This window comes from Prionailurus viverrinus, chromosome F1 (assembly GCF_022837055.1).
Source record: "Prionailurus viverrinus isolate Anna chromosome F1, UM_Priviv_1.0, whole genome shotgun sequence".
NCBI lineage: Eukaryota > Metazoa > Chordata > Mammalia > Carnivora > Felidae > Prionailurus > Prionailurus viverrinus.
Window position 1 is genome coordinate 13,627,604 of NC_062577.1, and position 27,750 is coordinate 13,655,353.

The window sequence follows — 27,750 nt, forward strand, 5'->3', positions numbered from 1 at the left end:
AAAAATTAAAAAAAAAAGAGTAGAATTCTGTGATTCATCACTTACATATAATAGCCAGTTCTCATCCCCAACAAATGCCCTCCTTAATGTCCATCACCCATTTTCCCCACCCCAGTCGGCCCTCAGTCTGTTCTCTGTACTTAAGAGTCTCTTATGGTTTGCCTCCCTCTTTGTTTTTATCTTATTTTTCCTACTCTTCGCCTGTGTTCATCTGTTAAGTTTCTCAAATTCCACATATGAGTGAAATCATGTGATATTTGTCTTTGTCTGACTTATTTCACATAGCATAGTACCCTCCAGTTCCATCCACATTGTTGCAAATGACAAGATTTCATTCTTTTTCATTGCCAAGTGGTATTCTCTTGTATGTGTGTGTGTGTATAATTTTTTTTAATGTTAATTTATTTTTGAGAGAGACAGAGCATGAGTGGGGGGTCAGAGAGAGAGGGAGACACAGAATCCTAAGCAGGCTATAGGCTCTGAGCTATCAGCACAGAGACTGACATGGGGCTGGAACCCACCAACCATGAAATCATGACCTGAGCTGAAGCTGGATACTTAACTGACTGAGCCACCCAGGCGCCCCTATATATAATATATACTATATGTATATATACCCTTGTATATATATATATATACCCTTGTGTGTACGTATGTGTATATATATATATATGAATATATAATATATACCACATCTTCTTAATCTATTCATCAGTTGAAGGACATTTGGGCTTTTTCCATAATTTGGCTATTGTTGATAGCACTGCTATAAACATTGGGGTGCATGTGCCCCTTCAAATCAGCACTTCTGTGGCTTTTTTTTTTTTTTTGAATAAAGGACCTGGGACCATTTTGTACTCAGTTTCTATTGCTCAGTACCTTCTTTTATTTTTTATTTTTTAAATGTTTATTTATTTATTTTGAGAGAGACAGCATGTGCACATGAGTGGAGGAAAGGCAGAGAGAGAGAGAGAGAGAGAGAGAGAGAGAGAGAGAGAGAATCCCAAATCCCAAGAAGGCTCTGTAGTGTCAGTGCAGAGCCTGACACGGGGCTTGATCTCACGAACTGTGAGATCATGACCTGAGCCAAAATCAAGAGTCAGATGCTCAACCGACTGAGCCACCCAGGTGCCCCAGGACTTTGTAAAAAAATATATATTTTATTAGAAACAATTGTTTTATTTTAACTTGTATCTATCTTGCTTCATTAAAAAATGCAAAGTATTTATTACATATACACAATTTTTAAAAAAATCAAGGAGCACTAAATAAGTTATAAAGACAAACAGCAGTTTCTTATCTCACCCTTTTAGACTTCCTCCCAAGTGATTGTCTCAGAAAAAAATTCTTTTTAATTTTCTCCTTTAAATAATTTTAGCTGTTTCTTTGTATGTAGCCATGACTTCCTGGCATGGTAGATGATAACAAAGGGACACATATTGGTTGGGTACCTTACTATATGCCAGACTCTGCTCTATGTGTTGAGGATGCCAGAGGTGACAAAACAGACAAATCCCTGACTTCTTGGAATTTACTATCAGGTAGATTAAATCCTTTTTACAATCCCTTCACCCACTCCTCACATTTCCAATATAATTATCATAATTTTTAGTTCCACTGATCTATGTTTATATTACACCTATATACATATTAATCATTTCAGTACTCCAAACTACCATGATTATATTTCTTATTTTTGCACTTCTTGAGTACTTTTTTTTTTTTAACATTTATTTATTTCTGAGAGACAGAGAGAGACAGAGCACTAGTGAGGGAGGGGCAGAGAGAGAGAGGGAGACACAGAACCCGAAGCAGGCTCCAGGCTCTGAGCTGTCAGCACAGAGCCCGACGCGGGGCTCGAACCCACAGACTGTGAGATCATGACCTGAGCCGAAGTTGGGTGCTTAACTGAGCCACCCAGGCGCCCCTTGAATACTTTTTTTTTTTAATGTCTATTTACTTTTTAGAGAGAGAGAGAGAGTACAAGCAGGGGAGAAGCAGAGAGAGGAGGGCAGAGGATCTGAAGTGGACTCTGCACTGACAGCAGCGAGCCTGACGTGGGACTCAAATTCACAAACCGTGAGATCATGATCTGAGCCAAAGTTGGTCATTCAACCAACTGAACCACCCAGGTGCCCCAAGAGGATCTCAAGCAGGCTCCATGCTGTCAGTGCAGAGCCCAACGAGGGGCTCAACCTCACCAACCATGAAATCTTGACCTCAGGGGAGATCAAGAGTCAGATTCTTAACCGACTAAGACACCCAGGAGCCCCTTGAGTACTTTTAAAATAAAATAAAAATAAAAATAATAGGACTTTAAAATTGCTATAACGCCTCAAACAGATGCACAGTGCACCTATCATCGGTTTTCTCCCAGTGCTCATATATAACAGGAAAGCAACCAGTTCTCTCATTTGAAGCCTCTGTCTTATTTCAATCTATGTTAATTGTTCTGCAGGTCTGCTTCTTTGGCCATTGCATTACACTGTTTCCTGGATTCCATGCCCTCCTCTGTCTCGACCTATGTCCCTTTTCTGTTGTAGTACATCCTTAGTCAAATCTAGAGGACACACAAGAAATTAACTTCTGGGTCCTTAATACATGAAAATCAGTCAATCAATTAAATAGCACCCAACAACTTGTAAGGACAAATAGTTGTTTCTTGTCCCACCCCTTCAGACTACCTCCCAATGATTGCCTTAGAAAATTACCTTTATCTTTAATCTATCTTCTGGATTGAAAGGAATTTTTCCTTCAGAATTCCGAGAGCATTGCTTCATTATCTTCTACCTTTCAGTGCTGATAACAGAACTATGATGTCGTTCTCTTTACTGTTCCTTTGAATAGGACCCATCTTTTCCTCTCTAGAAGCTTTTAAAATCTTCTCTTTATCTCTGGTGTTTACAGTTTCACAACGACAAAACTTGGTATGAATATTTCTTCATTCCTCAGAGTACCTGGATTTTTTCTACTTGTAGACTCCTGTCATTTGGGTCTGGGGAATTTTATAGGATTATTCCTGTGATAGTTTACTCCTCTCTACCTACTTCCTCTGGCAGGAATTCTACAACTTGGATTTTGGCCTTTCTGCATCGATCCTTTCATTTCTTTTATTTTCTCTTTTCTATCTTTCTCTGCTTTGTGGGAGATTTCCAACTCTTTCTCAGCCCTTCTAAATATGTTACTATTTTGGCTATTATATTTGTAATATATAGGATAACTTTCATGTTCTCTATTTTTTTAAATAAAATTCTGTTTTGTTTTGAATGGTTGTCATATAACCTCTTCTCTGAAAGTTTTGTAGTTTAAAAAGAGTTTACTTTTCACTACATTGTCTCTGTCTTCTCTGGGTCCCTTTGCTCTATTTACTTAGTTTAGAATGATTGGACAAGAGTCAGTCATTTCATGGGAGGGTCACAGGATTCCCCCCCCCACCCCCACTGGGGGGCTATTCAGTTTCTGTTCTGCAGAGTCAATTTCTATTACTTTATTTGATTTCAGTTTTTCAAAAACTTGTTAAAACTTTTTTTTTTATTTGCTGTTGTTTCTTCTCCCATTCTCTTAATTTTAGGGGGAGTCCTAGAGAGGAGAAGAGCTATATCCATATGATCAATCTGCCTTTTTAGCCAGAATCTACTGGAAAAATGTAAAAGCTCTCAAAAAGACAGTTTTTGGATGACTCTTGATGATTGTCACCAACAGAGATAACAAGATTTCCAGAAGCAATCTTTAAATCTCACTTTCAAGTTTTCTGTGTCAGCCCATTAGCTCAGTTGGGCAGAACATGGCAAAATAATGCCAAGGTCATGAGTCTGATCTTCATGAAGGTCAATCAGCCTTACTTAATTTCACGAGCTTTATCATCTCCCCTAACACAAAGTCAAGAATGTTCTTTTGGATAGCCACAAAATGGGCAAGGAATAATCTAGCTTTCATTTTCTGCTACTGTTAAGACTCTGTGTTCTAGGGTATTTCTGCAACGTGCTTCTACAGGAACTTAAAAGGGAAAAAAAAGAGAGAGAGAGAGAGAAGAAAAAAAAAAAACATTGGCAAGTTAAAGGGAAACGGTGAGAAAAAAGAATACAGACAATATCACTATAAATCAGTTCACTTCTCCTAGGGAGAAATCAACCGATATGTTTTCCAGTGTTTCCCCAGAAGCAGAGTTTAGACGGCAATTTGTGGACAAAGACTAATCGAGGGCTACTCTCTGTGACCACATTGTAAGGGAGTGAGGGCAGCGGTGGGGGGGGGGGGGGTCGATTTTTGATGAAGCCATACCAGAGGCCTCAGCTGATCTCACAAAAAGCTCTGGAAACGAAAGTCCTTTCAGAGTTGTCCCGCCTTGAGACCAGGGGACCAGATTTTGTAACTTCACATTGACCTGTTATTGGATGAGGACTACCCAGGAAGGGAGCATGAACTTCTGCAGAAGTTCCAGCTATCAGCTGACAGCAATTTCCAGAGAGTTTTGGTTTTGAAGTTGTGAGTCAGCGGTTAGTATCCAGGCAGATGGTAGAATTCACTATACCATACAGAGTACTGTCCTCTTGAAAGTTCAAGAGCTAAAATATTGGTTCTATTTTCCATGTCTCCTAGATCCTTATGGGAAGAGAATGAGCAGTACACGGCAGAAGTGCAACTGTATTTGAACTGAGAAGGAACAAAGGATCTGTTTAGTCCATAACCCAGATAATTAGCTTCCAAGAAACAAAATTAGTGGAATAAACTCTCGGGGCGTTGAGTATTTTACTTCACATTACTTTTGCATTTTGCGCATTTTGAGTATATTTACTATGGTTAACAATCATCCTTGGGTTTTATTTTATTGTTTATTTTTAAATTTTTTAATGTTTTATTTTTGAGAGAGACACAGTGGGAATGGCGGAGGGGCACAGAGGGGGACACAGAATCTGAACCAGGCTCCAGGCTCTGAGCTGTCAGCACAGAGCCCGACATGGGACTCAAACTCACAAGCCACGAGATCATGACCTGAGCCCAAGTCAGATGCTTAACCAACTGAACCACCCAAGAGCCCCTCTTATGTTTTAAACATGAAGCCAACGTTGCCATGTTTAGGTTTATGGGGTTAAATTAGGGCAAATTTCAAAGACAATAGTTCCAGGAAAAAGAAAAACACTCAGAATGTATTTTAACTTCAGTGAACAGAGCACAAAAAAGTAATAGTCAAAAATTCTCATTAGTTTTCACTCTTTATGGAGGAAGAGGAAATTAGTGACTTAATTATATTAAAATAGCTAAGTCTTTAAGCATATATAGAGAAAAACTTTTTTATTAGTACATTGCTTTAATATATACAGCAGGATAGGGGCTTCTGGGTGTCTCAGTGGGTTAAGCATCCCACTCCCACTCAGGTCTTGATCTCTCGGTCAGTGAGTTTGAGCTCTGGGTGGGGCTCTGTGTTAACAGCTCAGAGCCTGGAGCCTGCTTCATGTTCTGTGTCTCCCTCTCTTTCTGTCCCTCCCCTGCTCATGTTCTGTCTCTCTCCCAGAATAAAATTAAAATATATATATATATGCATATATATACAGTAGGATGTATAGTACTCCCCATACTTTATGCTCTAAAATTGTGTTTTGTTATCAGTAGAAATATATTTAATGCTTTCAAAAAAAAAAAAAAAAAACAACTGAGGAAAATAGGATATCTGCCAAAGAACTCTCATCTCCAGCCTTCCTCTTACTCTATCTCTCACTCTTGCCCTCTTCCCAGGCTATTGCTTATACATGTTATTTTATCTCTAACAATTGCATTTTACTTCTTGGAAAAGGTAGAGTAATTTGATAACATCTCTTGAAGCATTTTGTCAAAAAGTCAGAAATTTAGTTTTTTCTAAGCAAGCATATGTCAAAACCATTCAAGGCAAATAGCTAAATGAAACAATGGTTTGAAACTTTAATTCTGTCATCTCAAGCTTCAAGCCTGTGGAAAACAGAAGGTGAAGGAAGAAAGGGCACCCTCACAGCCTAAAAATCTTTTTCTCCTTGTTGTTGGGAAACTGAAGAAAATTAGTCAACTAACCCAAAACTTTAAAAGAGGGAGGGAGCAAATTTTTGTCAAGTGGTGAATTAATGAGTTGGGTATGGCAAGACGCAGAGACCAGTGGTGGCTGAGTCACGTGGAGGGAACAGCTGAGCTTGGATTCCAACCAGCAGCTGAATTCAGTGTCATGTGGTCATTGGGAACAAAGGCAGTTCATTTCTCTGTGTCATAATCAAGGCTAGGGAGATGGTTTTAACATCATCTCAGAGAATCTTCAAGAAACTACGGAGGTTAAGCTCATTTAGTTGGATTCTGTTTCAGATGCTCAATGGTTCCTGCCTTTGTGTCAGCAAGTGCTCTGTCACCCACAAAATCTTAGAGCTATAAAATTCTAAATGCACTCTAGGATGGACAATGAAAAGTAAGTTGTCCTCCCTGCTCTGTCCTTCAGACTTCTCATTCCCTTCCCAGAGGCATTGTTTCCAGTTTCTGATATATTTGCCTCTAAGGTATTCTAAAGTGTCAATTTAAAAAATCTACACTTTGCTTTCTATTTTTCCTGCCACCACTACTTGTCACTTAGAATCACTATAATAACCTTGAAAATGAATTTAGTCTTATGAGTTTATAGTAAACCTTAACGGCTCTTGATGATTAATCACTATTTCTTAAAAAAATATTTTAACATTTATTTATTTTTGAGAGACAGAGAGCGAATGGAGGAGGGGCAGAGAGAGAGGGAGACACAGAATTTGAGGCAGGCTGTAGGCACTGAGCTGTCAGCACAGAGCCTGACCCAGGGCTCAAACCCATGAACCATGAAATCATGACCTGAGCGGAAGGTGTAACTGATTGAGCCACCCAGGTGCCCCAATTTCGACTTGTTTTTAAAGTGATCCTAAACAGGGGTGCCTGGGTGGTTCAGTCAGTTATGCATCTGATGTTGGCTCAGGCCATGATCCCACGATTCATGGGTTTGAGTCCTGAGTCACCCCTGGAGCCTGCTTCAGATTCTGTGTCTCCTTCTCTCCCTCTGCTGCTTGCTCTATCTCTCTCTCTCTCAAAAATAAATAAACATTAAAGAAAATAAAAGTGAATCACAACAAATGTATATGTCCTTAAATTTCCCCTGGGACAGATTTCTATAGTTTTCAGGGGTTATATGTTGAAATTTCTTTGGGGGCTAGGCAGGAAATCAAAGTATGTAACAAGACTGGGAGAAGCCAGCAGGGAGTTATAGGTAGTGTACGACCTGAAATGCCTAGTCTAAAGGTATTTCAATGACCAAGAATGTTATGTTAAGTACCTAGTACAACTGATCTATATAGCTCTGTGATCCTTCATTATACACTCTACTCTTCTTAAAAATCATGAATATACTTACCCATCAGCAGCCTTCTATACCTAGCCCATTTTCCTAATTCCTTAATAATTATAGAGAGCAGCTCAATAATTTCAGAATCCTGATAGATAATTTGGTTGGGTCCCAAGTATGGAAATGTTATTTTTATTTCATAAGGGAGAATCACAGAATGCTTAAGGACACAGACTCTGAAGCTGAGAGACCTGGGTTTGACCTTTGGCTTGTACATTAGCCAGATACGGCAAGTTCCCTATCCCTTTGGAAACTTAGGTTCTAATTTATCTATAAAATGGGAATAATAATAGTTGTTTTGAAGATTCTATTAGATAAGGTGGATTAAGTGCCTAGCACAGTGCTTCAAGGCACACCTACTTGGCACTCAAAAATAATCTCAATTATCATTACTTCAAAGACCTTGATACAAACTTTACACTTCTTTGAGCTGGAATTCCCTCTTAATGAACTTTTTCAGACTTGTTTTAATCCAAAGCCATTTCTGATAAAAGGTAGAAGCAAGAAAAAAAAAAAAAGGTAGAAGCAAGATATTAATTGATTCATTCAATGATAAATATTTATTGAGTAATTTCACACAACAGGTACAATTCTCAACAGAATAATGAAGATGAATTTCCTCTTCTCAGGGAGTTTGCCTTGGAGTGAGGGAGATGGACAGCAAACAAACAAATTAATTAGTATAGGATACAATTTCAGGTACTGACAGGTGCTTGGATATAAAGGGAAGCAGAGCAAGAGCCTAGAGTGTGAAGATGGTGGCATTAGAATGTTGGTAGAATATTGATAAATCACAACTGATGGACACTTGGTTGACACAAAGGCAGAAAGAGTGAATTGCATTGCCACTGGACTCAAGAAGTAGGGTGGTTCCTTTTTCTTCACACCCTTCTTAGCATTTTCTCACAAGGCTTAGTTTATTTTGGTTCCACCCTTTCTGATAACTTCATGTTGGATCCAATCTCTCACATTTGCTCTCTACTATAGACCCTACTTTTTGTCTTTTGTATTTTTTTGTTAGGAATTAAGATTACAATATATTGTACACCTGAAACTAATAATGTTATATGTCAATTACGTCTCAAAAAAAAAAAACCCACAAAAAAACAGCCATAATAGAGGAACAGAAGAACACCACCACCACCATCACCAACAAAAAAAATTAAAGAAAAAAAATCGAGATCTTCAGAGCACTTCCTGAGTAACCACAGTGACTTCTTTGGGTTCTGCTTGGTGTTAGTCATCACCAGAGACATGTGCACATGCTTCCCCTAATACTTTGCTGATGATTACTATAGACATGTAGCCAATCCATGGACCATATCTGGCTTCTCCCTGTACAAACCTTGAGATACAAATCATTTTTTGGTCACATTCCCCAAAAATAAATCTCCACAAAATACTGAGAAGGGAAGTCAGTTTTTACTAAAGATTTCATGAAAGGAAAACCGAAGAGTCACAGGCATACCACACAACAGATAACTTTAACTTCCTGGTTGAACATTTTCCCCTTCCCCAAATGCTACCATCAGCCACAGGGTCTCTCACTCTTTCCTATTCCTTCATATACCCTCTTCTTAGACAGAGTTAACTTAGCACTTTTCAACTTCTCCAAGTTGTAATTGTCAACCTTCCCATAGGAAGCATCACCTCTCTGAATGGATTTAGCAAAGCAAGTCTGTCCCTAGGAAGGAATTCTCCTGCTCTCTTCCCGTAGTCATCTAATTTATATGTTACATTCCCAACTATCTTTCTCAAGGCCAAATCTTTCTTATGAACTCTTGTTCTCTAGATCTAGTTGCCATTCTTCTTCTCTGCTTGGATGTCCCTTAGGTACTTTATTCAACCATGCCTCAAAGCAAACTTAAATTCTTTCCTGCCTTTCCAAGTCTATTCCTTTTCTATGTCTGCTATAGAAAGCAGAAAATGGCACCAGCAGCCACCCAGGTACTCCAAGGCAGAAACCTGGGAACCATCCCTGACTCATCCTTTCTCACACCTTCTGTGTTATCACTGCCCCCATCCATCCAGCAGTTAATCACCAAGTTCTTTTGAGTCTATTTCCTGAGATATTTTCAATTTCTTTTCATCACCACTTGCCATAACAAATGGGTTCCCTTCTGCTCAGAAATTTACCACAATGCTCTATTGTTTGATGAATGGACACTAACATGAGAACACTTTATTATGATGAAAGCATTGTCAGTTTTCCTCTTAAGAAAGCCATTTACACCTGATTAATTTCACTACACCCTCCCTCTCCTTCTCCTTCTCCTCCTCCTCTTCTCCTCCTTTTTTTTTTTATTCTTCTTTTTATTCTTCTTTCTGGCATTTATTTTACTGAAGATACACATGCCTCTAAGGAGAAAAATAGTTTCATAAGGTTTAAAACTAAAACAAGCAGTCCCTATCCCATCTCACCTATTTCTCTGTAGAGGCAGCATTTTTCAGTTCTTTAATTAATTCATTTGGTATTCTAGATCTATATACATGCTGTCTTTCTAATTTTGACTTTTGAGCTTTGGGTCTTATTGGCATCTCACTGTGATAAAATGTTCTATTATGATTATATAAAAACTATTAACAGCTAAATCAAGTAGTAAACTATGATAACCATTCTTGTACTACTTTTTATTTCCCTTAAAATTAATCACTGCCTTAAAAAAATTTTTTTTAACATTTCTTTATTATTGAGAGACAGAGCATGAGCATGAGAGGGGCAGAGAGATAAGGAGACACAGAATCGGAAGCAGGCTCCAGGCTCTGAGCTGTTAGCACAGAGCCGGACGCAGGGCTCGAACTCACAAGCCACGAGATCATGACCTGAGCCAAAGTCGGATGTTTAACCGACTGAGCCACCCAGGGGCCCCAATCACTGCATTTTTGAAGCTTATGCAGTTAGTTTTCTATATACTAATTAGTATTTCAACCCTCAAGTCTTTGCCAGTCACCCAAATCTCTTCTCCATTCCTTCAACTATAACATTACATATCCTTTCAACTTAATCTTCATGGTAAAATATCCCCAGAGTGTTTTAACCTGCTCTGGTGTGGACCAGTTGTCCACAACATGCCATCCTTGGATGGCCTTTCCCCAGTATCATGGGAGTTCTCCTCACACTTCTTCTTGTGTGCCATATATTCCTCTTCCTTATTTTATTTTTTCCCCTAATTTTGGTGAAACACACATATCAGTAGCTTCCTAAGAAAGAGTACATGGTAGGTTAGTTTTTGAGACTTTGCATGTGTGAAGATATCCTTAATTTACTCTCATAGCTAATTGGTAGTTATGTATGTAATTCTGGGTTTGAAATTTCTTCTTTTCAGAATTTTGAAGGGTGGGGTTCTCCATTGTTGAATAGCTGTCATTGTTGCTGAGAAGCTGTATTAGTTTTCTATTTTTTTGTTAACAAATCACCACAAACCTATCAGCTTAAAAGAATATCCATTTATTGGATCACAATTCTGTAGGTCAGAAAGCTGAGCACAGTTCTCTGCTCAGGATACACAAGGCTGAAATCAAGGTATTAGATGGACAGATTTCTTTGGGGAGTCTGGGGAAAAATTCACTTTTAAGCTTCTTCAGGAGGCTGGCAGAATTTAGTTCTTTGTAGTCCTAAGACTGAGATCCCCATTTCCTTGCTGGCTGGAAGGTGGGGAGAGACCTTTCTCAGCTTCTACAGGTGCCTGCATTTCTTGCCATGTAGCCTCCTTGTCTTCAAAGCCAGTTATGGAGACCCTCCTTTGTGAGGAAGAGCCCCATCACTTTTAGAGGCCCTTTTAATGCTGACTAGGTCTAGCCTTTCTTTTTAAATTTTTTTAAAAATGTTTATTTGTTTTTGAGAGGTGGGGAGGAGCAGAGAGAGAGGGAGACACAGAATCCAAAGCAGACCCCAGGCTCCAAGCTGTCAGCACAGAGCCTGAGGCAGGGCTCCAACCCACAAACTGTGAGATCATGACCTGAACTGAAGTCAGACGCTTAACCGACTGAGCCACCCAGGTGCCCCAGGTCAAGCCTTTCTTAAAGTCAATCTGCGCCATATAACATAACCTAATTATGGGGTCAAATGCATCATATTCATGGTACACATATTCATAGTACACATGTACACACAGGATGGGAAATCTTGCAGTTAGATTTCTACCACAGAAGTCCAAAATTATTCTAACTCATGATCTGTAGTTTATGTCCTATTTTTACCTCTGGAAGCCTGTAGAATTTTTCCTTGTCTTCAGGTTTCTGAAATTTCATGATGTGCCTTCCAATGGGTCTATTTTTGATTGAACTGCATGCTATATAAGGTTTTTCAGTCTAGAAATTCACATCTTTCAATTCAATTTGAACATGTTCATTGATTATTTCCTCCCTTTCATTTTCTCTGTTCTTGTTTTCTGGAACTTTAATTATTTAAATTCTGGTCCATCTGGATTAGGCCTTTAATTCTTCTCCCTCCTCCACGTTTTCTATCTATGCTTTTTGCTCTACTTATTTTTTCACAGCATCATCTTCCAGATACTAAAATTTTCATTTAGGTTCTCAAAGGTTAATTTACAAGAGCTGATTTTTTGGTTTGGTTTCGTTTGTTTGTAACATGAATGCTTTTTCTATATGGCATCATGTTCTTGCTTTATGGATGCAATGTTTTCTCCTATTTTTTTGAGGATATTAATGAGGATTTTTTTTTTTTTTTAAGTAACCTTCTGTCCCTATAGTCTTTTTTCCCTTTAGGTTACTTCTGCATATTTGTTAGAGGCTTTCCTCAGAAAGCCTGATAACTGATCCTTGCTTATCTGTCTTAAACCACAAAAAGCTGATTGTAAGCTCTGAGCCCAAGATAAAGTCTTGTCAACTGGGAAATTTACTGTACAGAGACCTGTTTTTGACCATCATGTTAAGGAACCCCCAATGCTGGTATTTTTAGGCCTTTCCTTTTGGACATCTCAGACAGTCCTGGAAAGACATCTCAAAGTCTTTCAAATCTTCTGTCTAGAGGCTGTTGGCCAAGTTTTCAACTTCTCGGAGCTGAATGGGGGAAAGAACTGAGGGTGTATATTCCTGGAGGCATGTCAGGAATTCAAAATCTTCCATGTTTTGGCACCAACAATGTATGTCATGGTTTTCTTTTCTGTTTTTTAAAGGTTTATTTATTTTTGAGACAGAGAGTGTGAGTGGGAGAGACCCAGAAAGAGAGGGGCCCAGAGGATACGAAGTCAGCTCTGTGTTGACAGCATCAAGCCTGATGCGGGGCTCGAACTCACAAAAGGTGGGATCATGACCTGGGCTGAAGTTAGACACTCAACTGACTGAGCCACCCAGGTGCCTCGATGCCATGGTTTTCTATGTTTATACCCAGTAGAGTGCTTAGAATGTTCTCCTTCCCCCTCATCTTTGTTAATTGAATTTCTACCATTCTTCAGATCTAAGCTCAATTGACCTATCTAGAAGTAATTCTCCCCACTTGTGTAATGGGTTAAACTATGGTTCATACCACTCATAGTACTTTAATCACACCTGCCTTGAAGTATATATAATTGTTTACTTATCTCTTTACTAGGGACAAATGCATTGAGGGCCATGACTATGTCAATACAATGGAGTCTCCCATCAGGGTATCCTGCCTTTACAGGCTTTTAACAAATGCCTGTTGAATGAGTGTCAGACCAGAGAGTGATTACAAAATTACATCAGTATTTTCCAAGATGTGTCTCTACTGATTCTTTAATTTAGGACTTTCTGGAGAAACATTTTTGATCTTATTCATTTGGTTTTAGAGACATCATTCAGAAAAGTGCACTGTGTGATTGGAAATGAGACAGGAATACAGAAGTGTAATGGCCCACCATCTTCTTGTGTCAGTCAGGTAACTCCCACACAGAACTGTAAAAGTGTCAAATATATAGATATTAAGATAAAGCTTTTTTTCCATTTCCTTTTCTGAACCACTGCCAAATTATTGTCAGAGACTTCCATAACAGCAGGCACTACCAATTCTAAAATAGTTTGAAACCAACCAGTAGCATTAGCTATTTTATGGGTAGTTGACAATACATATAAGATGTCCAGTCAAAAAAAAATTTTTTTAATGTTTATTTATTTTTGACAGAGAGGGAGAGACAGAGTGCGAGTGGGAGAGGGGCAGAGAGAGAGACAGAGAGAGGAAGACAGAGAATCTGAAACAGGCTCCAGGCTCTGAGCTGTCAGCACAGAGCCTGACGCAGGGCTCGAACCCACAAACTGTGAGATCATGACCTGAGCCGAAGTTGGATATTCAACCCACTGAGCCACACAGGCACCCCCCTAGTTGTTTTCATTCATTCTGCATTTGTTCAAATACAATTCTATCTGAGCATCCTAATCCTGTTTTCCAGGAGAGACTCTCCCAAAAAACCTCCTTTTTCATCCTAGAAAACCCTTTTCTCAATATTAGTCATGTAGACAAGTGCCTGGTATATCAGAAGAACTTTTTCCTTCTATCATTAATTTTTGTGGAGATGTAACCTTCCTTCTCTTTACTCAATTTTGTTTTATAAAGATGATCAAGAAAATGCTGTAAATGTTAATCCTTAAAAGTATTTTTTTTTAAATATCTTGGAAGAAGTAACATCTAGAAATTAGGTTTTACCCTGCTTTCTGATGCGTTGCAGGAATCATGGTAACAAACCTAAAACCTCCTCGCATTTACTTTCCTGCCAGTTCTTATTTAGTTTCTCCTTATCCTTCAAGCCTCAGCAAAAATTTCATCCCCTTTTCTACTAAGTAATCTAAGTTAAGTGCAAACCAGTTTTGGAAATATAAAAAAGATGAATAAGTAAAACTTGTAATCCTATCATTCGGAGAAAACAATTTATTACCATTGTGGAATATCTTCTAATTCTTTTTGAGGGCACAAATATATACATATTTGAACTTAAAAATTATTTGTGAAGTTAGATCAATATCTTGAATTTTTAACTTAAAAATTATAGTATGCGTATTTTCTCATGTTATAATTTTTTCAGGAGACAGTATAGTTAAGAGGTTAGCTCGTAGAGTCAAACTTTTCTCTGGGTTCAAATCTTACCTCCCCCCCATATTAGCTATATGATTTTGCATTCCACAGTCTGTTTATGCCATAGTCTCCTTATGCATAAAATGGAGATGATAATGAAATATCTATTTCAGAATTTCTTTTTATTAAATAAATTACTATATATTAAACACTAGAACAATACCTTGCACGTAGTAAATAAATGTTTTTGAATTGGAACATAGTACTTTACTATTTGGATATACTATCATTTATATAATTGATCCCTTTTTGAACATTTAGGTTGTTTCCAATTCTTTGATATTGTAAATAGCACTGTAATGTATCAATATCCTTATGCTTACATATGTGTACATTTACACATCTGATTATTTGTTAAATTCCTAGAAGTTATGGGCTATAGAGTCATTAATTTACTATTTATTATTTCTCCCTCTACTTTTTCTCCCTCAAGAGTAAGCTCTATGAAAGTAGAAAATTTGCCTTTCTTGTTTAGTACTTCATTTCCAGTATCTAGAAGAGTCCCTGACACATAGTAAGGACTTGATAAGTTCTGTTTGTTGAAAAGAGTATATCCATTTTAAGAATCTTGCCAAATTAATTTCCAGAAATTAACACTTCTTCAGAGTGTGTGAGTACCAGACTCATGACTCCCTTTTCCTTTTGACAAAGTCATTTAAATTCTTCACCTAAAGAATCATTGAAGGGCACCTGGTGGCTCAGGTGGCTAACCGTCTGACTCTTGCTTTTAGCTCAGGTCATGATCTCATGGTTGTGAGTTTGAGCCCTGGGTCAGTCTCTGTGCTGACAACTCAGAGCCTGGACCCTACTTCTGATTCTGTGTTTCCCTCTCTCTGCCTCTCCCCCGCTCATTCTCTCTCTCTCTCAAAAAATAAATAAACATTTAAAAAATCTTTTGATATCAGCATCCATGGGGGGTCATTAGTCTTCTGATGTGATGTTTATCATCTGTCGCTAATTGTAAGCTTGTTAAAGAAGGTGTTTAGCCTTGTACTTTTTCTTTCCTCCTCAATGTTTTGTGTATAGAATGTTCTTTTGCTGTAATTAGTCCTCTTTTCATTGTGATCATTCCTATTTTTATGACTACTAGGGTAGGACAGGACATATTGGCTCTAAGTAATAGCAACTAACAAATTTTAAGGATATGGAGTTTTTTCACAAAACTCAAGGACAAGAATGTAGTGAGAGACTCTGGAAGGGTGCAGTAGGCTCTAGAATGAAGAAATCAAAATGTTTCTCTTCCTCATTCTCTCTGCAGATCAGTTTTTCCCACTTCTCCTGCCTCTTGGGTTTTACATGTTACAGTTCTAGCCATGTTTAGAGACTAACCTCCCTATTTTGAATCCTAATTCAGACTTTCTGGGGCACCAGGGTTTCTGAGATAGAGAATTTGATTGGCCTGACTTGGTTTGAGTCAAGCTTCCAGTCTAATTAATCTTGCCATGAGAATAGGAATTATGTAATACAACATGGCTACCAGGTGCCCATTTCTGTGAAGGGAGAATCAGTTCTGAGAGAAGGGGGAGAATTAGTTTGAGCTAAGCAGAAACTCCTAAAAGCACTTGCCATAATAATCTTACTCAAATCCGTTCCTCATCTGAATTTGTTGGTTTACATAAACTTTGTGCATCTTTAGATCCCAGAGAGAATATCCAATTTTAGAACTATAAAGATACTTGATAGTCCCAATTATTTTTTTTATCTTTGTCTTTCTTGAGAACTTAGGGAGCTTTGGATTTCCAAACTGTGTATGCAATCAGAAGTGGAGTAGCATCTCTCAAATTTCATTTCTATATACTTAGAAGGTGTTCAGTTAATATTTGGTCAATAGAGGACAGTATGGTACTAGCACAAAAACAGACACTAAAATCAATGGAAAAGAATAGAGAACCCAGAAATGGACCCACAAACACATGGCCAACTAATCTTTGACGAAGCAGGAAAGAATATCCAATGGAATAAAGACAGTCTCTTCAGCAAATGGTGCTGGGAAAACTGGACAGCAACATGCAGCAGAATGAACCTGGACCACTTTCTTACACCATACACAAAAATAAACTCAAAATGGATGAAATACCTAAATGTAAGACAGGAAGCCATCAAAATCCTCGAGGAGAAAGCAGGCAAAAACCTCTTTGACCTTAGCTGCAGCAACTTCTTATTCAACAAGTGTCCAGAGGCAAGGGAAACAAAAGCAAAAATGAACTATTGGGACCTCATCAAAATAAAAAGCTTCTGCACAGTGAAGGGAACAATCAGCAAAACTAAAAGGCAACCAACAGAATGGGAGAAGATATTTGCAAATGACATATCAGGTAAAGGGTTAGTATCCAAAAATCTATAAAGAACTTATCAAACTCAACACCCAAAAAACAAATAATCCAGTGAAGATATGGGCAAAAGACATGAATAGACACTTCTCCAAAGAAGACATCCAGATGGCCAACTGACACATGAAAAAATGCTCCACATCACTCATCATCAGGGAAATACAAATCAAAACCACAATGAGATATCACCTTACACCTGTCAGAATGGCTAAAATGGGCAACTCAGGAAACAACAGATGTTGGCAAGAATGTGGAGAAAGAGGATCTCTTTTGCACTGCTGGTGGGAATGAAAACTGATGCAGCCACTCTGGAAAACAGTATGGAGTTTCCTCCAAAAGTTAAAAATAGAAGTACCCTACAACCCAGCAATTGCACTACTAGGTATTTATCCAAGGGATACAGGTATGCTGTTTTGAAGGGACACATGCGCCCCAATGTTTATAGCAGCACTATCAACAATAGTCAAAATATGGAAAGAGCCCAAATGTCCATCAATGGATGATGAATGGATAAAGAAGATATGGTATATATACAATGGAGTATTACTCAGCAATCAAAAAGAACGAAATCTTGCCATTTGCAACTACATGGATGGAACTAGAGGGTATTATGCCAAGCAAAATTAGGCAGTCAGATAACAAATATCACATGACTTCACTCATATGAAGACTTTAAGATACAAAACAGATTAACATAAAGGAAGCAAAAATAATATAAAAACAGGGAGGGGGTCAAAACATAAGAGACTCTTAAATATGGAGAACAAACAGAGGGTTACTGGAGGGGGGATTGGAGGGGGTTTGGGCTAAATGGTAAGGGGCATTAAGGAATCTACTCCCGAAACCATTGTTGCACTATATGCTAACTAACTTGGATGTAAATTTAAAAAATGGGGGCGCCTGGGTGGCTCAGTCGGTTAAGCGTCCGACTTCAGCTCAGGTCATGATCTCACGGTCTGTGAGTTCCAGCCCCGCATCAGGCTCTGTGCTGACAGCTCAGAGCCTGGAGCCTGCTTCGGATTCTGTATCTCCCTCTCTCTCTGACCCTCCCCCATTCATGCTCTGTCTCTCTCTGTCTCAAAACTAAATAAATGTTAAAAAAAAATTTTTAAAATAATAAATTAAATAAAGTGGTAAAAAAAAAAAGTTTTGGTCAATAGACTGAAGTGCTTGATAAGTGCTTTGAATTCTTTGGAAGAGCTAAAAGAACCCATCCTGTCAAGTGAAAAGATTACATCTTGAGTCCTTTCCCCCTAATGTGTACTAGGCATAAAGACACTACAAATAACTAGTAGAACCAGGAATGTCTCTAAAACACATTCCAATTTCATGAGCAACTTTTCATCTCCATCACCACCTTTGTTGAGTATGAACTCCATCTATCTGAGAGACTTATTGCATTAGACTCCTGTGCCATCTCCGTGTTGCCTCTCTTGCTCCTTTCCAACCCATTCTTCTCATAATAGGAAAAAGACTCTTCTTAAAATACAAATCTAATCATGTCATTCCTCTGCTTGAAATGCTTCAGTGACTTCATATTTTCCTTAGAATAAAATCCAACCTACTGTCCTGGTCTACAAAACACAGTGTGACCTGACCTCAACTGATCTCTTCAATCTCATTTTTCAAGTCATTCTCCCCTTGCCGGCTGTGCTCTGAGTTTCCAGTCTTCTTTCAGTTCCTTGGGTACATCAAGATCTTTCTCTCCTCGGGACCTTTGCACATGCGATTTATTACCTCTGTCAGGAGGACTGCAACCCCTACAACATTGCTTCTCCTTACAGGTCTCAGCTTGAATGTCACCATATTTTTTTGACCTGATTCTTCCTGAATACCCTCTCTAAGATCTGCTCTTTTCTATTTTAGCCTTATGTTTATTTCCTTCAAAGAACGTTTACAACTCACAACTGTTTTATATTTCTCCTTACAGTTTTTGGGGTCTGTCTTCCTCTTTATATTATAAACTGCATGAGTATTTAGGAACTGTGTTGGGTTTCCCCCCTTCTCTATTGTATCTTCAACATCTTCCACAGTGCGTGGCATATAGTAACTGCTCGAAATGTATTTGTTGATTTTATAAACAAATGAGTAATAAGATAAAATAGAAATTAAGACGCTAATTTTCCAGTAGTTTCATGTGGTTCCAGTACTTTCTAGTTCTTCTATGATGGATTAGAAGGCAAACTTCCATGGTTGATACTATGTCATTTTAAGCAAATCATTTCATCTTTCTGCTCTTTAGTGTTCCCATACATAAATAAAATATAATCATACCCTATATGTTTATGGAAACATCAAGGCAATTTGGGAGTGATGGTGAGTGACCATACTAATTGCGCATGCAAATTATGTATGTATGTGTGTGTCTAAGAAAATTAAAAGTGTTATCACCTGAATTTCTTTTCCCTGAAAACCGGGACATTTGTCTATACAAACTAATAGAAGTTTATCTGGCAATAGGTATGATTACATTAGAAAAAGATCTTTTAGTAAATCCCCATGAATCAATTTGTATTTCTTCTTCAATGAGGGTGGGGGTGGAAAAGGGGCTTGCAAAATCTGAAGGAGCTGGGAGGAAGTGTTTTGAAATTGTGACTGTAGAATTCTGTTTTTAACTCTGTCTGGACGATTAAGATGTACAGTACTGTCAGAAGTTTCCAAAGCTAATCTTCATAGGCCTGGGATCACAGTTTCTGGAACTTCTTTTTCTAATAGTGTGATTTTTTTATACTTTTATACTTTCTTTTATATTTTTTTACTTTATTAGTATCTTACAAACTTTATTATATTTATGACACTTTGCAACGCATTTTCACATTCATAATCATGGGAGAAATTATCACTATTTTAGAGGTATGGAAACAGAGATTAAGTAATTTGCCCCCAGGCCACTTACTTGGAGGAAGGCATTGGGTGGGAGATGGAGGTAAGGTGGGGAGGTGGACAGGTGCTCTCAAAGCCTTTGGACTTCTTATGCCCTACGCCATTTCTCTCAGAAGTGCTAGGTCTGCTAAACTGACATTTCCTGGTGGCCCTAATAGAGATCTGCAAGTAAGTAATGGAGGTGAGTTTATAAATGGTACCACTCAAAAAAAATCTATAATTGGGCAAGCATCTGGAGTATTGATCTTAGTGATCTTGCCAATATTCATATATAAAACCTCTTTTCTTTGGTTTATGACTTATTCCATTTTTGGAACACTTGACACGCTTTTTAAAATCATGACTACACAGTTCTGAAAGATTGGTCTATTAACTATTTTGCCACCAAGTTCAAAACGATCTTGATCTCCTAGTGCCCTCTACTGAAATAGCCATAGTATAACAACTAATTTCTTCTAAGATACAGTATTAAAAGTTCTAAGGATACCAAAACGCCTCTAATTTGGTAGTGACTCTTCAACAAATTCTTAATTTCTAAGTATATTATATTATATTATATTATATTATATTATATTGTATTGTATTATATTATTATACAAAGAAATTATACTGCCAGTACCTAGCTCAGTGAAACTCAGAGGTTACTCAATAAGTGTTTGGTGAATTAATTTACGTGTACTTTGGTTTATTCTAGCAGCTTTCATGTGACCATCTACTGTGGGATTTTTCTACAAAGTAATACCATTCTTTTGCGGTTTCAATACGTCCTCATAATTTTCTCTTCTGTTCCTATAGCATTGCCTTGAGACTTGGCAGCCAGAGTGATAGCTAATCTTTTCCTCTCTCACCCCATAGATTGCCATTTTTGGTTTTGCCAAAAATACATAGAAGTTTACAAGAACGTGGGCTCTTGAGTAAGACAGATCTGAGTTTAAATCCAGACTGCCACTTCCTCAAGCAAGTTTCTCACCCTTTTAAAGGTCTTCCCATATGTAGAACGGGGAAATAGTCAGACCCAACTCCGAGGATGATTGTGAGGATGCAAATCATATGATGCAAATAAAGGGCTTGGTACAATGCTTGTCACTTGGCAACTGCTCAGTTATTTTTAGCTTTTATTATTTATTATTTTTGTTTTTAGCTTAGGCAGGTTTGGTCTTGAATACTGAATTCACTGGCAGAGTGAATGCATGGGGAAGACCCTCTGATTGTTGCTATATTTGACAGCCTTTGCAGAATGTATCTGTTTAATAAAAATCTATCTACAGCAAGAAAATTTCTGAAGACCCCCGCCTTCTAGAATTCTTTTTCGTATCTCACGTTCTAAAAATTTTCAGCCAAAAAGACTTGTCGTGGATTCCTATCCTTTGGGGCTTGTTTATACATATCAATCATTTTTATTAGCTCTTCCTCATTCTTTGTGAATTATCTTCATTTAATAACATGTGAGAGACCTGGAACACAGAGAGGAGGAAACTTAGAAACCATGGAACTGGAAGAAGATAGAAGCAAAGTTTTATTTCTTTCACCATACTAATGTAAAGGAGTTGGCTATATTTTAATTGTTTTATTTTAATGAAAGAAAAATCTTTAGTTTGTTGAGATTTTTAATTTAAATTTTTATCACATTCATGCATGTACATTGTTTAAAAGGCCAAATAGTATTATAAGGTTTATAACGAAAAATGCAAGGGCATCTGGGTGGTTCAATGGGTTAAGCATCTGGCTCTTGATTTCCGCTCAGGTCATGATCTCACCATTCATGAGTTCAGTCCCCACATCAGGCTCTGTATTGACAGCACGGAGCTTGCTTGGGATTCTCTCTCTGTCTCTGTCTCTGTCTCTGTCTCTCTGCCCCTTCTTGCACAAATGCACACACCCACACTTTCTTTCTCAAAGTAAATAAATAAACTTAAAACAAAAGAAAAAGAAGAATGCAATCCTTGGTCCCATCTCTCCCCCCAAACTGCCCCCTCCCTCCATTTCCTAGCAGTCACTGCTTTCAAGTGTTGCAGCTGGCTGCTCTGGGATTAAGCTCATATTTCTAAGTAACATGCTTATAGAGCATTTCTTAATATTTCCACCCCACATTCATAGGCACGTATACACTTCTACTTCCCTTCTCTCCATCCCCCTTCGTCTAGTCATGTTGTTAGACGAATACTTAGTATTTGTTATTATGACTTTTATATACACACTACTCACAGTTCAACTAAGTATGAAGACTCTTCTTTTTCTTTTTTTTCTTTTTTTAAAATTTATTTATTTTGAGAGAGACAGAGAGAGCACAAGCCGGGGAGGAACAGAGAGAGGGCGAGAGGGAAAGAGAGAGAGAGAGAATCCCAAGCAGGCTCCACACTGTTGGTGCAGAGCCTGATGGTGGGGCTCAAACTCACGAAGCCTGAGATCATGACCTGAGCCAAAATCAAGAGTTGGACGCTTAACTGACTGAGCCACCCAGGCGCCCCTTATTTTTCCTTTTTGGTGCTAGTTTTTATTTTCCCTCAGTTAATAGTTGCCTGGTGCCTTCACTTAGTTTGCTACATGATTATGACAAGTTTTCCTCCCAACTCTTAGGAAGAATTTAAATATCCTCTCAGAGCATTATATGTATCAGGAAAGCCACTGGTTTCTTTACATCTTAAGATAATCATCCTGTAATTCTCCAAGGTCTTGTTCCAATCTGGGTTCTGCTGTATAGTAGTCATCCAAGGTGACTGTTTGCTCCATCTAGTTGAGAAATCTCTTTGCCTGGGTGCTTTACTGGACTCTGTTTCCTGGGTCCTCTAGCTCCCTCTGTCCTGGATATAGTTCCGTGCCCCTCTTTCCTCCTTAACTCCTGTACTCTTTTCTCCACTCTGCTGTGTGCCTTCCCTAAGATGCTGACATGATTCTTTTTGGCCTTTGATTGGGTTTGGCCAGTGGGAGACACAACACTAAGTCTGAGGGAGGGAAGAAAGTGAAGACGAGGTATTTATTCTCCTGACTCCTGCCTTACATTTAGAGCCACAGCTCCTGACAGGTGGCCCTCTTCATAGGCATTGTCTCCAGATTCCAGTAACCCCGCTCTCATTTTGCCCCTTTAGGCCTAACGGTGTTAATAGGCTCAGAGTGCTGCACTACCCCTTATTGCTTTCCCAAATCCCTGTCCACACCCTCTAAAATGGCCCCTTTATTAAACTCTCTTCAGTTTGAGTGTGCCATTTAGTTCATCCTTTCTTTTTGGTGACACATTCTCTAGCATCTTCTTGAGAAAGGGTGCATCAGAAGTGATTTTTTTTAAATACCTCATCTAAAAATGTCTTAATTTTACCCTTACACATGACTGATGATTTGGTGAGGATTGAATTCTAGGTTATAAATCATATTCTCTCATATTGTTGTTTTTGCTTTATGTTTTCTAGCTTTGATTATTGCTGTTGAAAAGTCTGAAATTTTTCTGGTTATTCACCCTTTGCATGTGACTCTTTCTTCTTTCTTTCTTTCTTTCTTTCTTTCTTCCTTTTATTTTAGGGAGAGAGAGTGCAAGCAGGGTACAGGGGCAGTGGGAGAAAGAGAGAGAGAAAGAGAGAGACAGAGAGAGAGAGAGAGAAAGAGAGAGAGAGAGAGAGAGAGAGAGAGAGAGAGAGAGAGTCTAAAGCAGGCTCCATGCTCAACTCAGAGCCCAATGTAGGGCTCAATCTCATGACCATGAGATAATGACCTGAGCCAAAATCTAGAATTGGATACTCAACCAACCGAGCCACCCAGGTGCCCCATTATTATTTTCTTTCTAAGAGCTCTCACAATCTTTTAAAAAAATTTTTTAAAGTTTATTTATTTATTTTTGGGGGGGGGAGGGGCAGAGAGAGGAGATAGAGAGTCCCAAGCAGGCTCTGAGCTATCAGCACAGAGCCTGAAGAGGGAATAAAAATATTTTTAAGTCACTATATTCAGAACAGAGCCCCCCCAAAATTGTAACAATGGGGTGCCTCGGTGGCTCAGTAACTTGAGTGTCTAACTTTGGCTCAGGTCATGATCTCAATGGTTCGTGGGTTCGAGCCCCACATCGGGCTCTGTGCTGACAGCTCAGAGCCTGGAGCCTGCTTCAGATTCTGTGTCTCCCTCTCTCTCTGCCCCTATCTGACTCATGTTCTTTCTCTCTCTGTCTTTCAAAAACGAATAAACATTTAAAAAAATTAAAAATAAAAAAAAAAAAACCAATCTTCTGTATATATGTCCAGATTAAAAAAACAAAAAGACTGTAAAAGAGCAGAGAGTCAGCTGTGAGACAATATTAAACAGTCTAGGATATCTGTAATTGGAATACCTGAAGGAGATTTCACTTCAAATATAAATAAGCAGCTGAGAATCATCAGACACTTGAGAAAAGTTTTTAACATGGAAGAGACCAATAGAAATAGTCAAAAAGAACTTGGAGAAAACTGAGACAAATAGGTAACAGAAAAAAAAATCCTACTAAAAAATGTAATTTAACATAAGTGTATAGGAAATTACTGAAGAAGTAATACACGAAATTTCCTATAGCTGAAAGACAAGTTTTAGGACTGAATGAAACTCATTTTGTACTCAGCACAACAAATTTTAAAAACGCACATCAAGGCACATCATTGTTGAATTTCAGACCTGAGATTAAGAAAAGATTATGAGAGTGGCACCAGGGTGGCTCTGTCAGTTGAGCGTCCAACTCTTGATTCAGCTCAGGTCATGATCCCTGGGTAGTGGGACCGAGCCCCACATTTGGCTCTGTGCTGTCAGCCAAAAGCCTGCTTGGGATTCTCTGTCTCCACTCTCTCTGTCCCTCCCCCCCTTCTCAAAATAAAGAAACTTAAAAAAAATTTGTATCCTTTCAAAGCTTGCTTTTAACTTTGTTAAGTGAGACCAGAGTAATCTTTAATACAGAGCTAATTTTTATCCCACTGCTGGGGCAATGCCCCATGAATTATAATTTTTCACCTTCGTGAAGATGGCAGAACAGCATGGAAGTTTTTTGTGTGTCTCACATCCATGAAATGGAGCCAGACCAACACTAAACCATCCTGCACACCTAGAAAACTGGTCTGAGGATTAACACAACAATCTGCACAACCTGAACCACAGAACTCAGCAGGTACGTGGCACGGAGAGGTGAATTTGGGGAGCGAGAAGCTGCGGAAGCTAGGGAACTGCTTTTGCAGGTGGAGAGAGGACAGAGACTGGGGAGGGAGGGAGAATACGGGAAAAGCACCCCTCCCCAAAAGCAGCTGGAGAGAAAGTGGAAAACTGGAAACAGCAGCAGGGACTAAATTAAGAAGGGAGACAGGAGAAAGGAAAGGATTTAAATTCCATTAAGACTGTAAACAAGGGGAGTGCAAAGGCTGCAACTCTGCAGCTCCGTACCTGGTGGTGCTCTGGTGGGAAGGGCGAATCCCCAGGAACAGAGTGGGGTCCAGGAGGTTCTCGGACCACACGGGGAAAAGAGGTTCCACTGCTGGAAGGCCATTTGGTAGAGACTGTTGAAGCCCCCTGGTCCCAGCAGACGCCAGAGGTGGCCACATTCGCTGGTGCTGGGGCAAGGTCCTTAAGGGTGAAGCCTGGTGCCAGACGTGTATTGTGATTTTCCATAATCCCTAAAATGCTGCTGCTCACTGTCTCGCAAACTTTTTCTGGGGCAGACTGGCACCTGGCCGCAGTCTCAGAGCACCAGCAGCAGCAGGGTCCAGCAAGCGTTCCTGGGTACAGCCTGGCATTCGGGGTTGCTCGGTGAGACCCTCCCACAGAGGGGCAGAACGGGTCAAAGCCGCAGTCCTTCAGAAGTAAGGGGCTGGGGAAAACAGACGCACCTGAGACAAAACTCTGGAGAGAGGTACTGCTGGGACCTGGCCACAGACAGTGAAAAAGCAGGGAGTGGGTCGGCGGCAAGATGGCGGCTTAGGAGGACGCTGGGCTCACCGCACGTCCTGCTGATCACTTAGATTCCATCTACATCTGCCTAAATAACCCAGAAAACCGCCAGAGGATTAGCAGAACGGAGTCGCCGGAGCCAAACGCAGACGAGAGGCCCACGGAAGAGGGTAGGAAGGGCGGCGAGGCGGTGCGCGCTCCACGGACTTGCGGGAGGGAGCCGGGGCGGAGGGGCGGCTCGCCGGCCAAGCACAGCCACCGAGTCTGGCTTGCAAAAGCGGAGGGGCCTGACGGACTGTGTTCCCACAACAAGCGCGACTTAGCGTCTGGGAGGTCATAAGTTAACAGCTCTGCTCGGAAAGCGGGAAGGCTGGAGGACAAAGGGAGGGAGAGCTGCTGAGCCCCCTGACAACAGAGCTCAGTTTGGTGGGGAACAAAGGCGCTTGCCAGCGCCATCTCCCCCGCCCATCCCCCAGCCGAAATCCCAAAGAGAACCTGTTCCTGCCGGAGAACTTGCTCGCTCCGCGCAAACACCCAACTCTGCGCTTCGGCGGAGCCAAACCTCCGGCAGCGGATCTGACTCCCTCCCGCTGCCACAGGGCCCCTCCTGAAGTGGATCACCTAAGGAGAAGCGATCTAAGCCTGCCCCTCCTGCCCCCGAGCACCTTGCCTACCCACCCCAGCTAATACGCCAGATCCCCAGCATCACAAGCCTGGCACGGTGCAAGTAGCCCAGACGAGCCACACCACCCCACAGTGAATCCCACCCCTAGGAGAGGGGAAGACAAGGCACACACCAGTCTGACTGTGGCCCCAGTGGTGGGCTGGGGACAGACATCAGGTCTGACTGCGGCCCCGCCCACCAACTCCAGTTACACACTACAGCACAGGGGAAGTGCCCTGCAGGTCCGCACCACTCCAGGGACTATCCAAAATGACCAAGCGGAAGAACTCCCCTCAGAAGAATCTCCAGGAAATAACAACAGCTAATGAGCTGATCAAAAAGGATTTAAATAATATAACAGAAGGTGAATTTAGAATAATAGTCATAAAATTAATCGCTGGGCTTGAAAACAGTATACAGGACAGCAGAGAATCTCTTGCTACAGAGATCAAGGGACTAAGGAACAGTCACGAGGAGCTGAAAAACGCTTTAAACGAAATGCATAACAAAATGGAAACCACCACAGCTCGGCCTGAAGAGGCAGAGGAGAGAATAGGTGAACTAGAAGATAAAGTTATGGAAAAAGAGGAAGCTGAGAAAAAGAGAGATAAAAAAATCCAGGAGTATGAGGGGAAAATTAGAGAATTAAGTGATACACTAAAAAGAAATAATATACGCATAATTGGTATCCCGGAGGAGGAAGAGAGAGGGAAAGGTGCTGAAGGGGTACTTGAAGAAATAATAGCTGAGAACTTCCCTGAACTGGGGAAGGAAAAAGGCATTGAAATCCAAGAGGCACAGAGAACTCCCTTCAGACGTAACTTGAATCGATCTTCTGCACGACATATCATAGTGAAACTGGCAAAATACAAGGATAAAGAGAAAATTCTGAAAGCAGCAAGGGGTAAACGTGCCCTCACATATAAAGGGAGACCTATAAGACTCGTGACTGATCTCTCTTTTGAAACTTGGCAGGCCAGAAAGAATTGGCACGAGATTTTCAGGGTGCTAGACAGAAAAAATATGCAGCCGAGAATCCTTTATCCAGCAAGTCTGTCATTTAGAATAGAAGGAGAGATAAAGGTCTTCCCAAACAAACAAAAACTGAAGGAATTTGTCACCACTAAACCAGCCCTACAAGAGATCCTAAGGGGGACCCTGTGAGACAAAGTCCCAGAGACATCACTACAAGCATAAAACATACAGACATCACAATGACTCTAAACCCGTATCTTTCTATAATAACACTGAATGTAAATGGATTAAATGCGCCAACCAAAAGACATAGGGTATCAGAATGGATAAAAAAACAAGACCCATCTATTTGCTGTCTACAAGAGACTCATTTTAGACCTGAGGACACCTTTAGATTGAGAGTGAGGGGATGGAGAACTATTTATCATGCGACTGGAAGCCAAAAGAAAGCTGGAGTAGCCATACTTATATCAGACAAACTAGACTTTAAATTAAAGGCTGTAACAAGAGATGAAGAAGGACATTATATAATAGTTACAGGGTCTATCCATCAGGAAGAGCTAACAATTATAAATGTCTATGCACCGAA

General features: G+C 39.8%; 1 pseudogene; it reads right to left on the reverse strand.

Moving 5' to 3' along the window:
• The window catches only part of LOC125155645 (40S ribosomal protein S2-like), a 40,393-nt pseudogene extending 17,681 nt beyond the window's left edge, over positions 1-22,712 (reverse strand).
• Between the last annotated feature and the right edge of the window lie 5,038 nt (positions 22,713-27,750).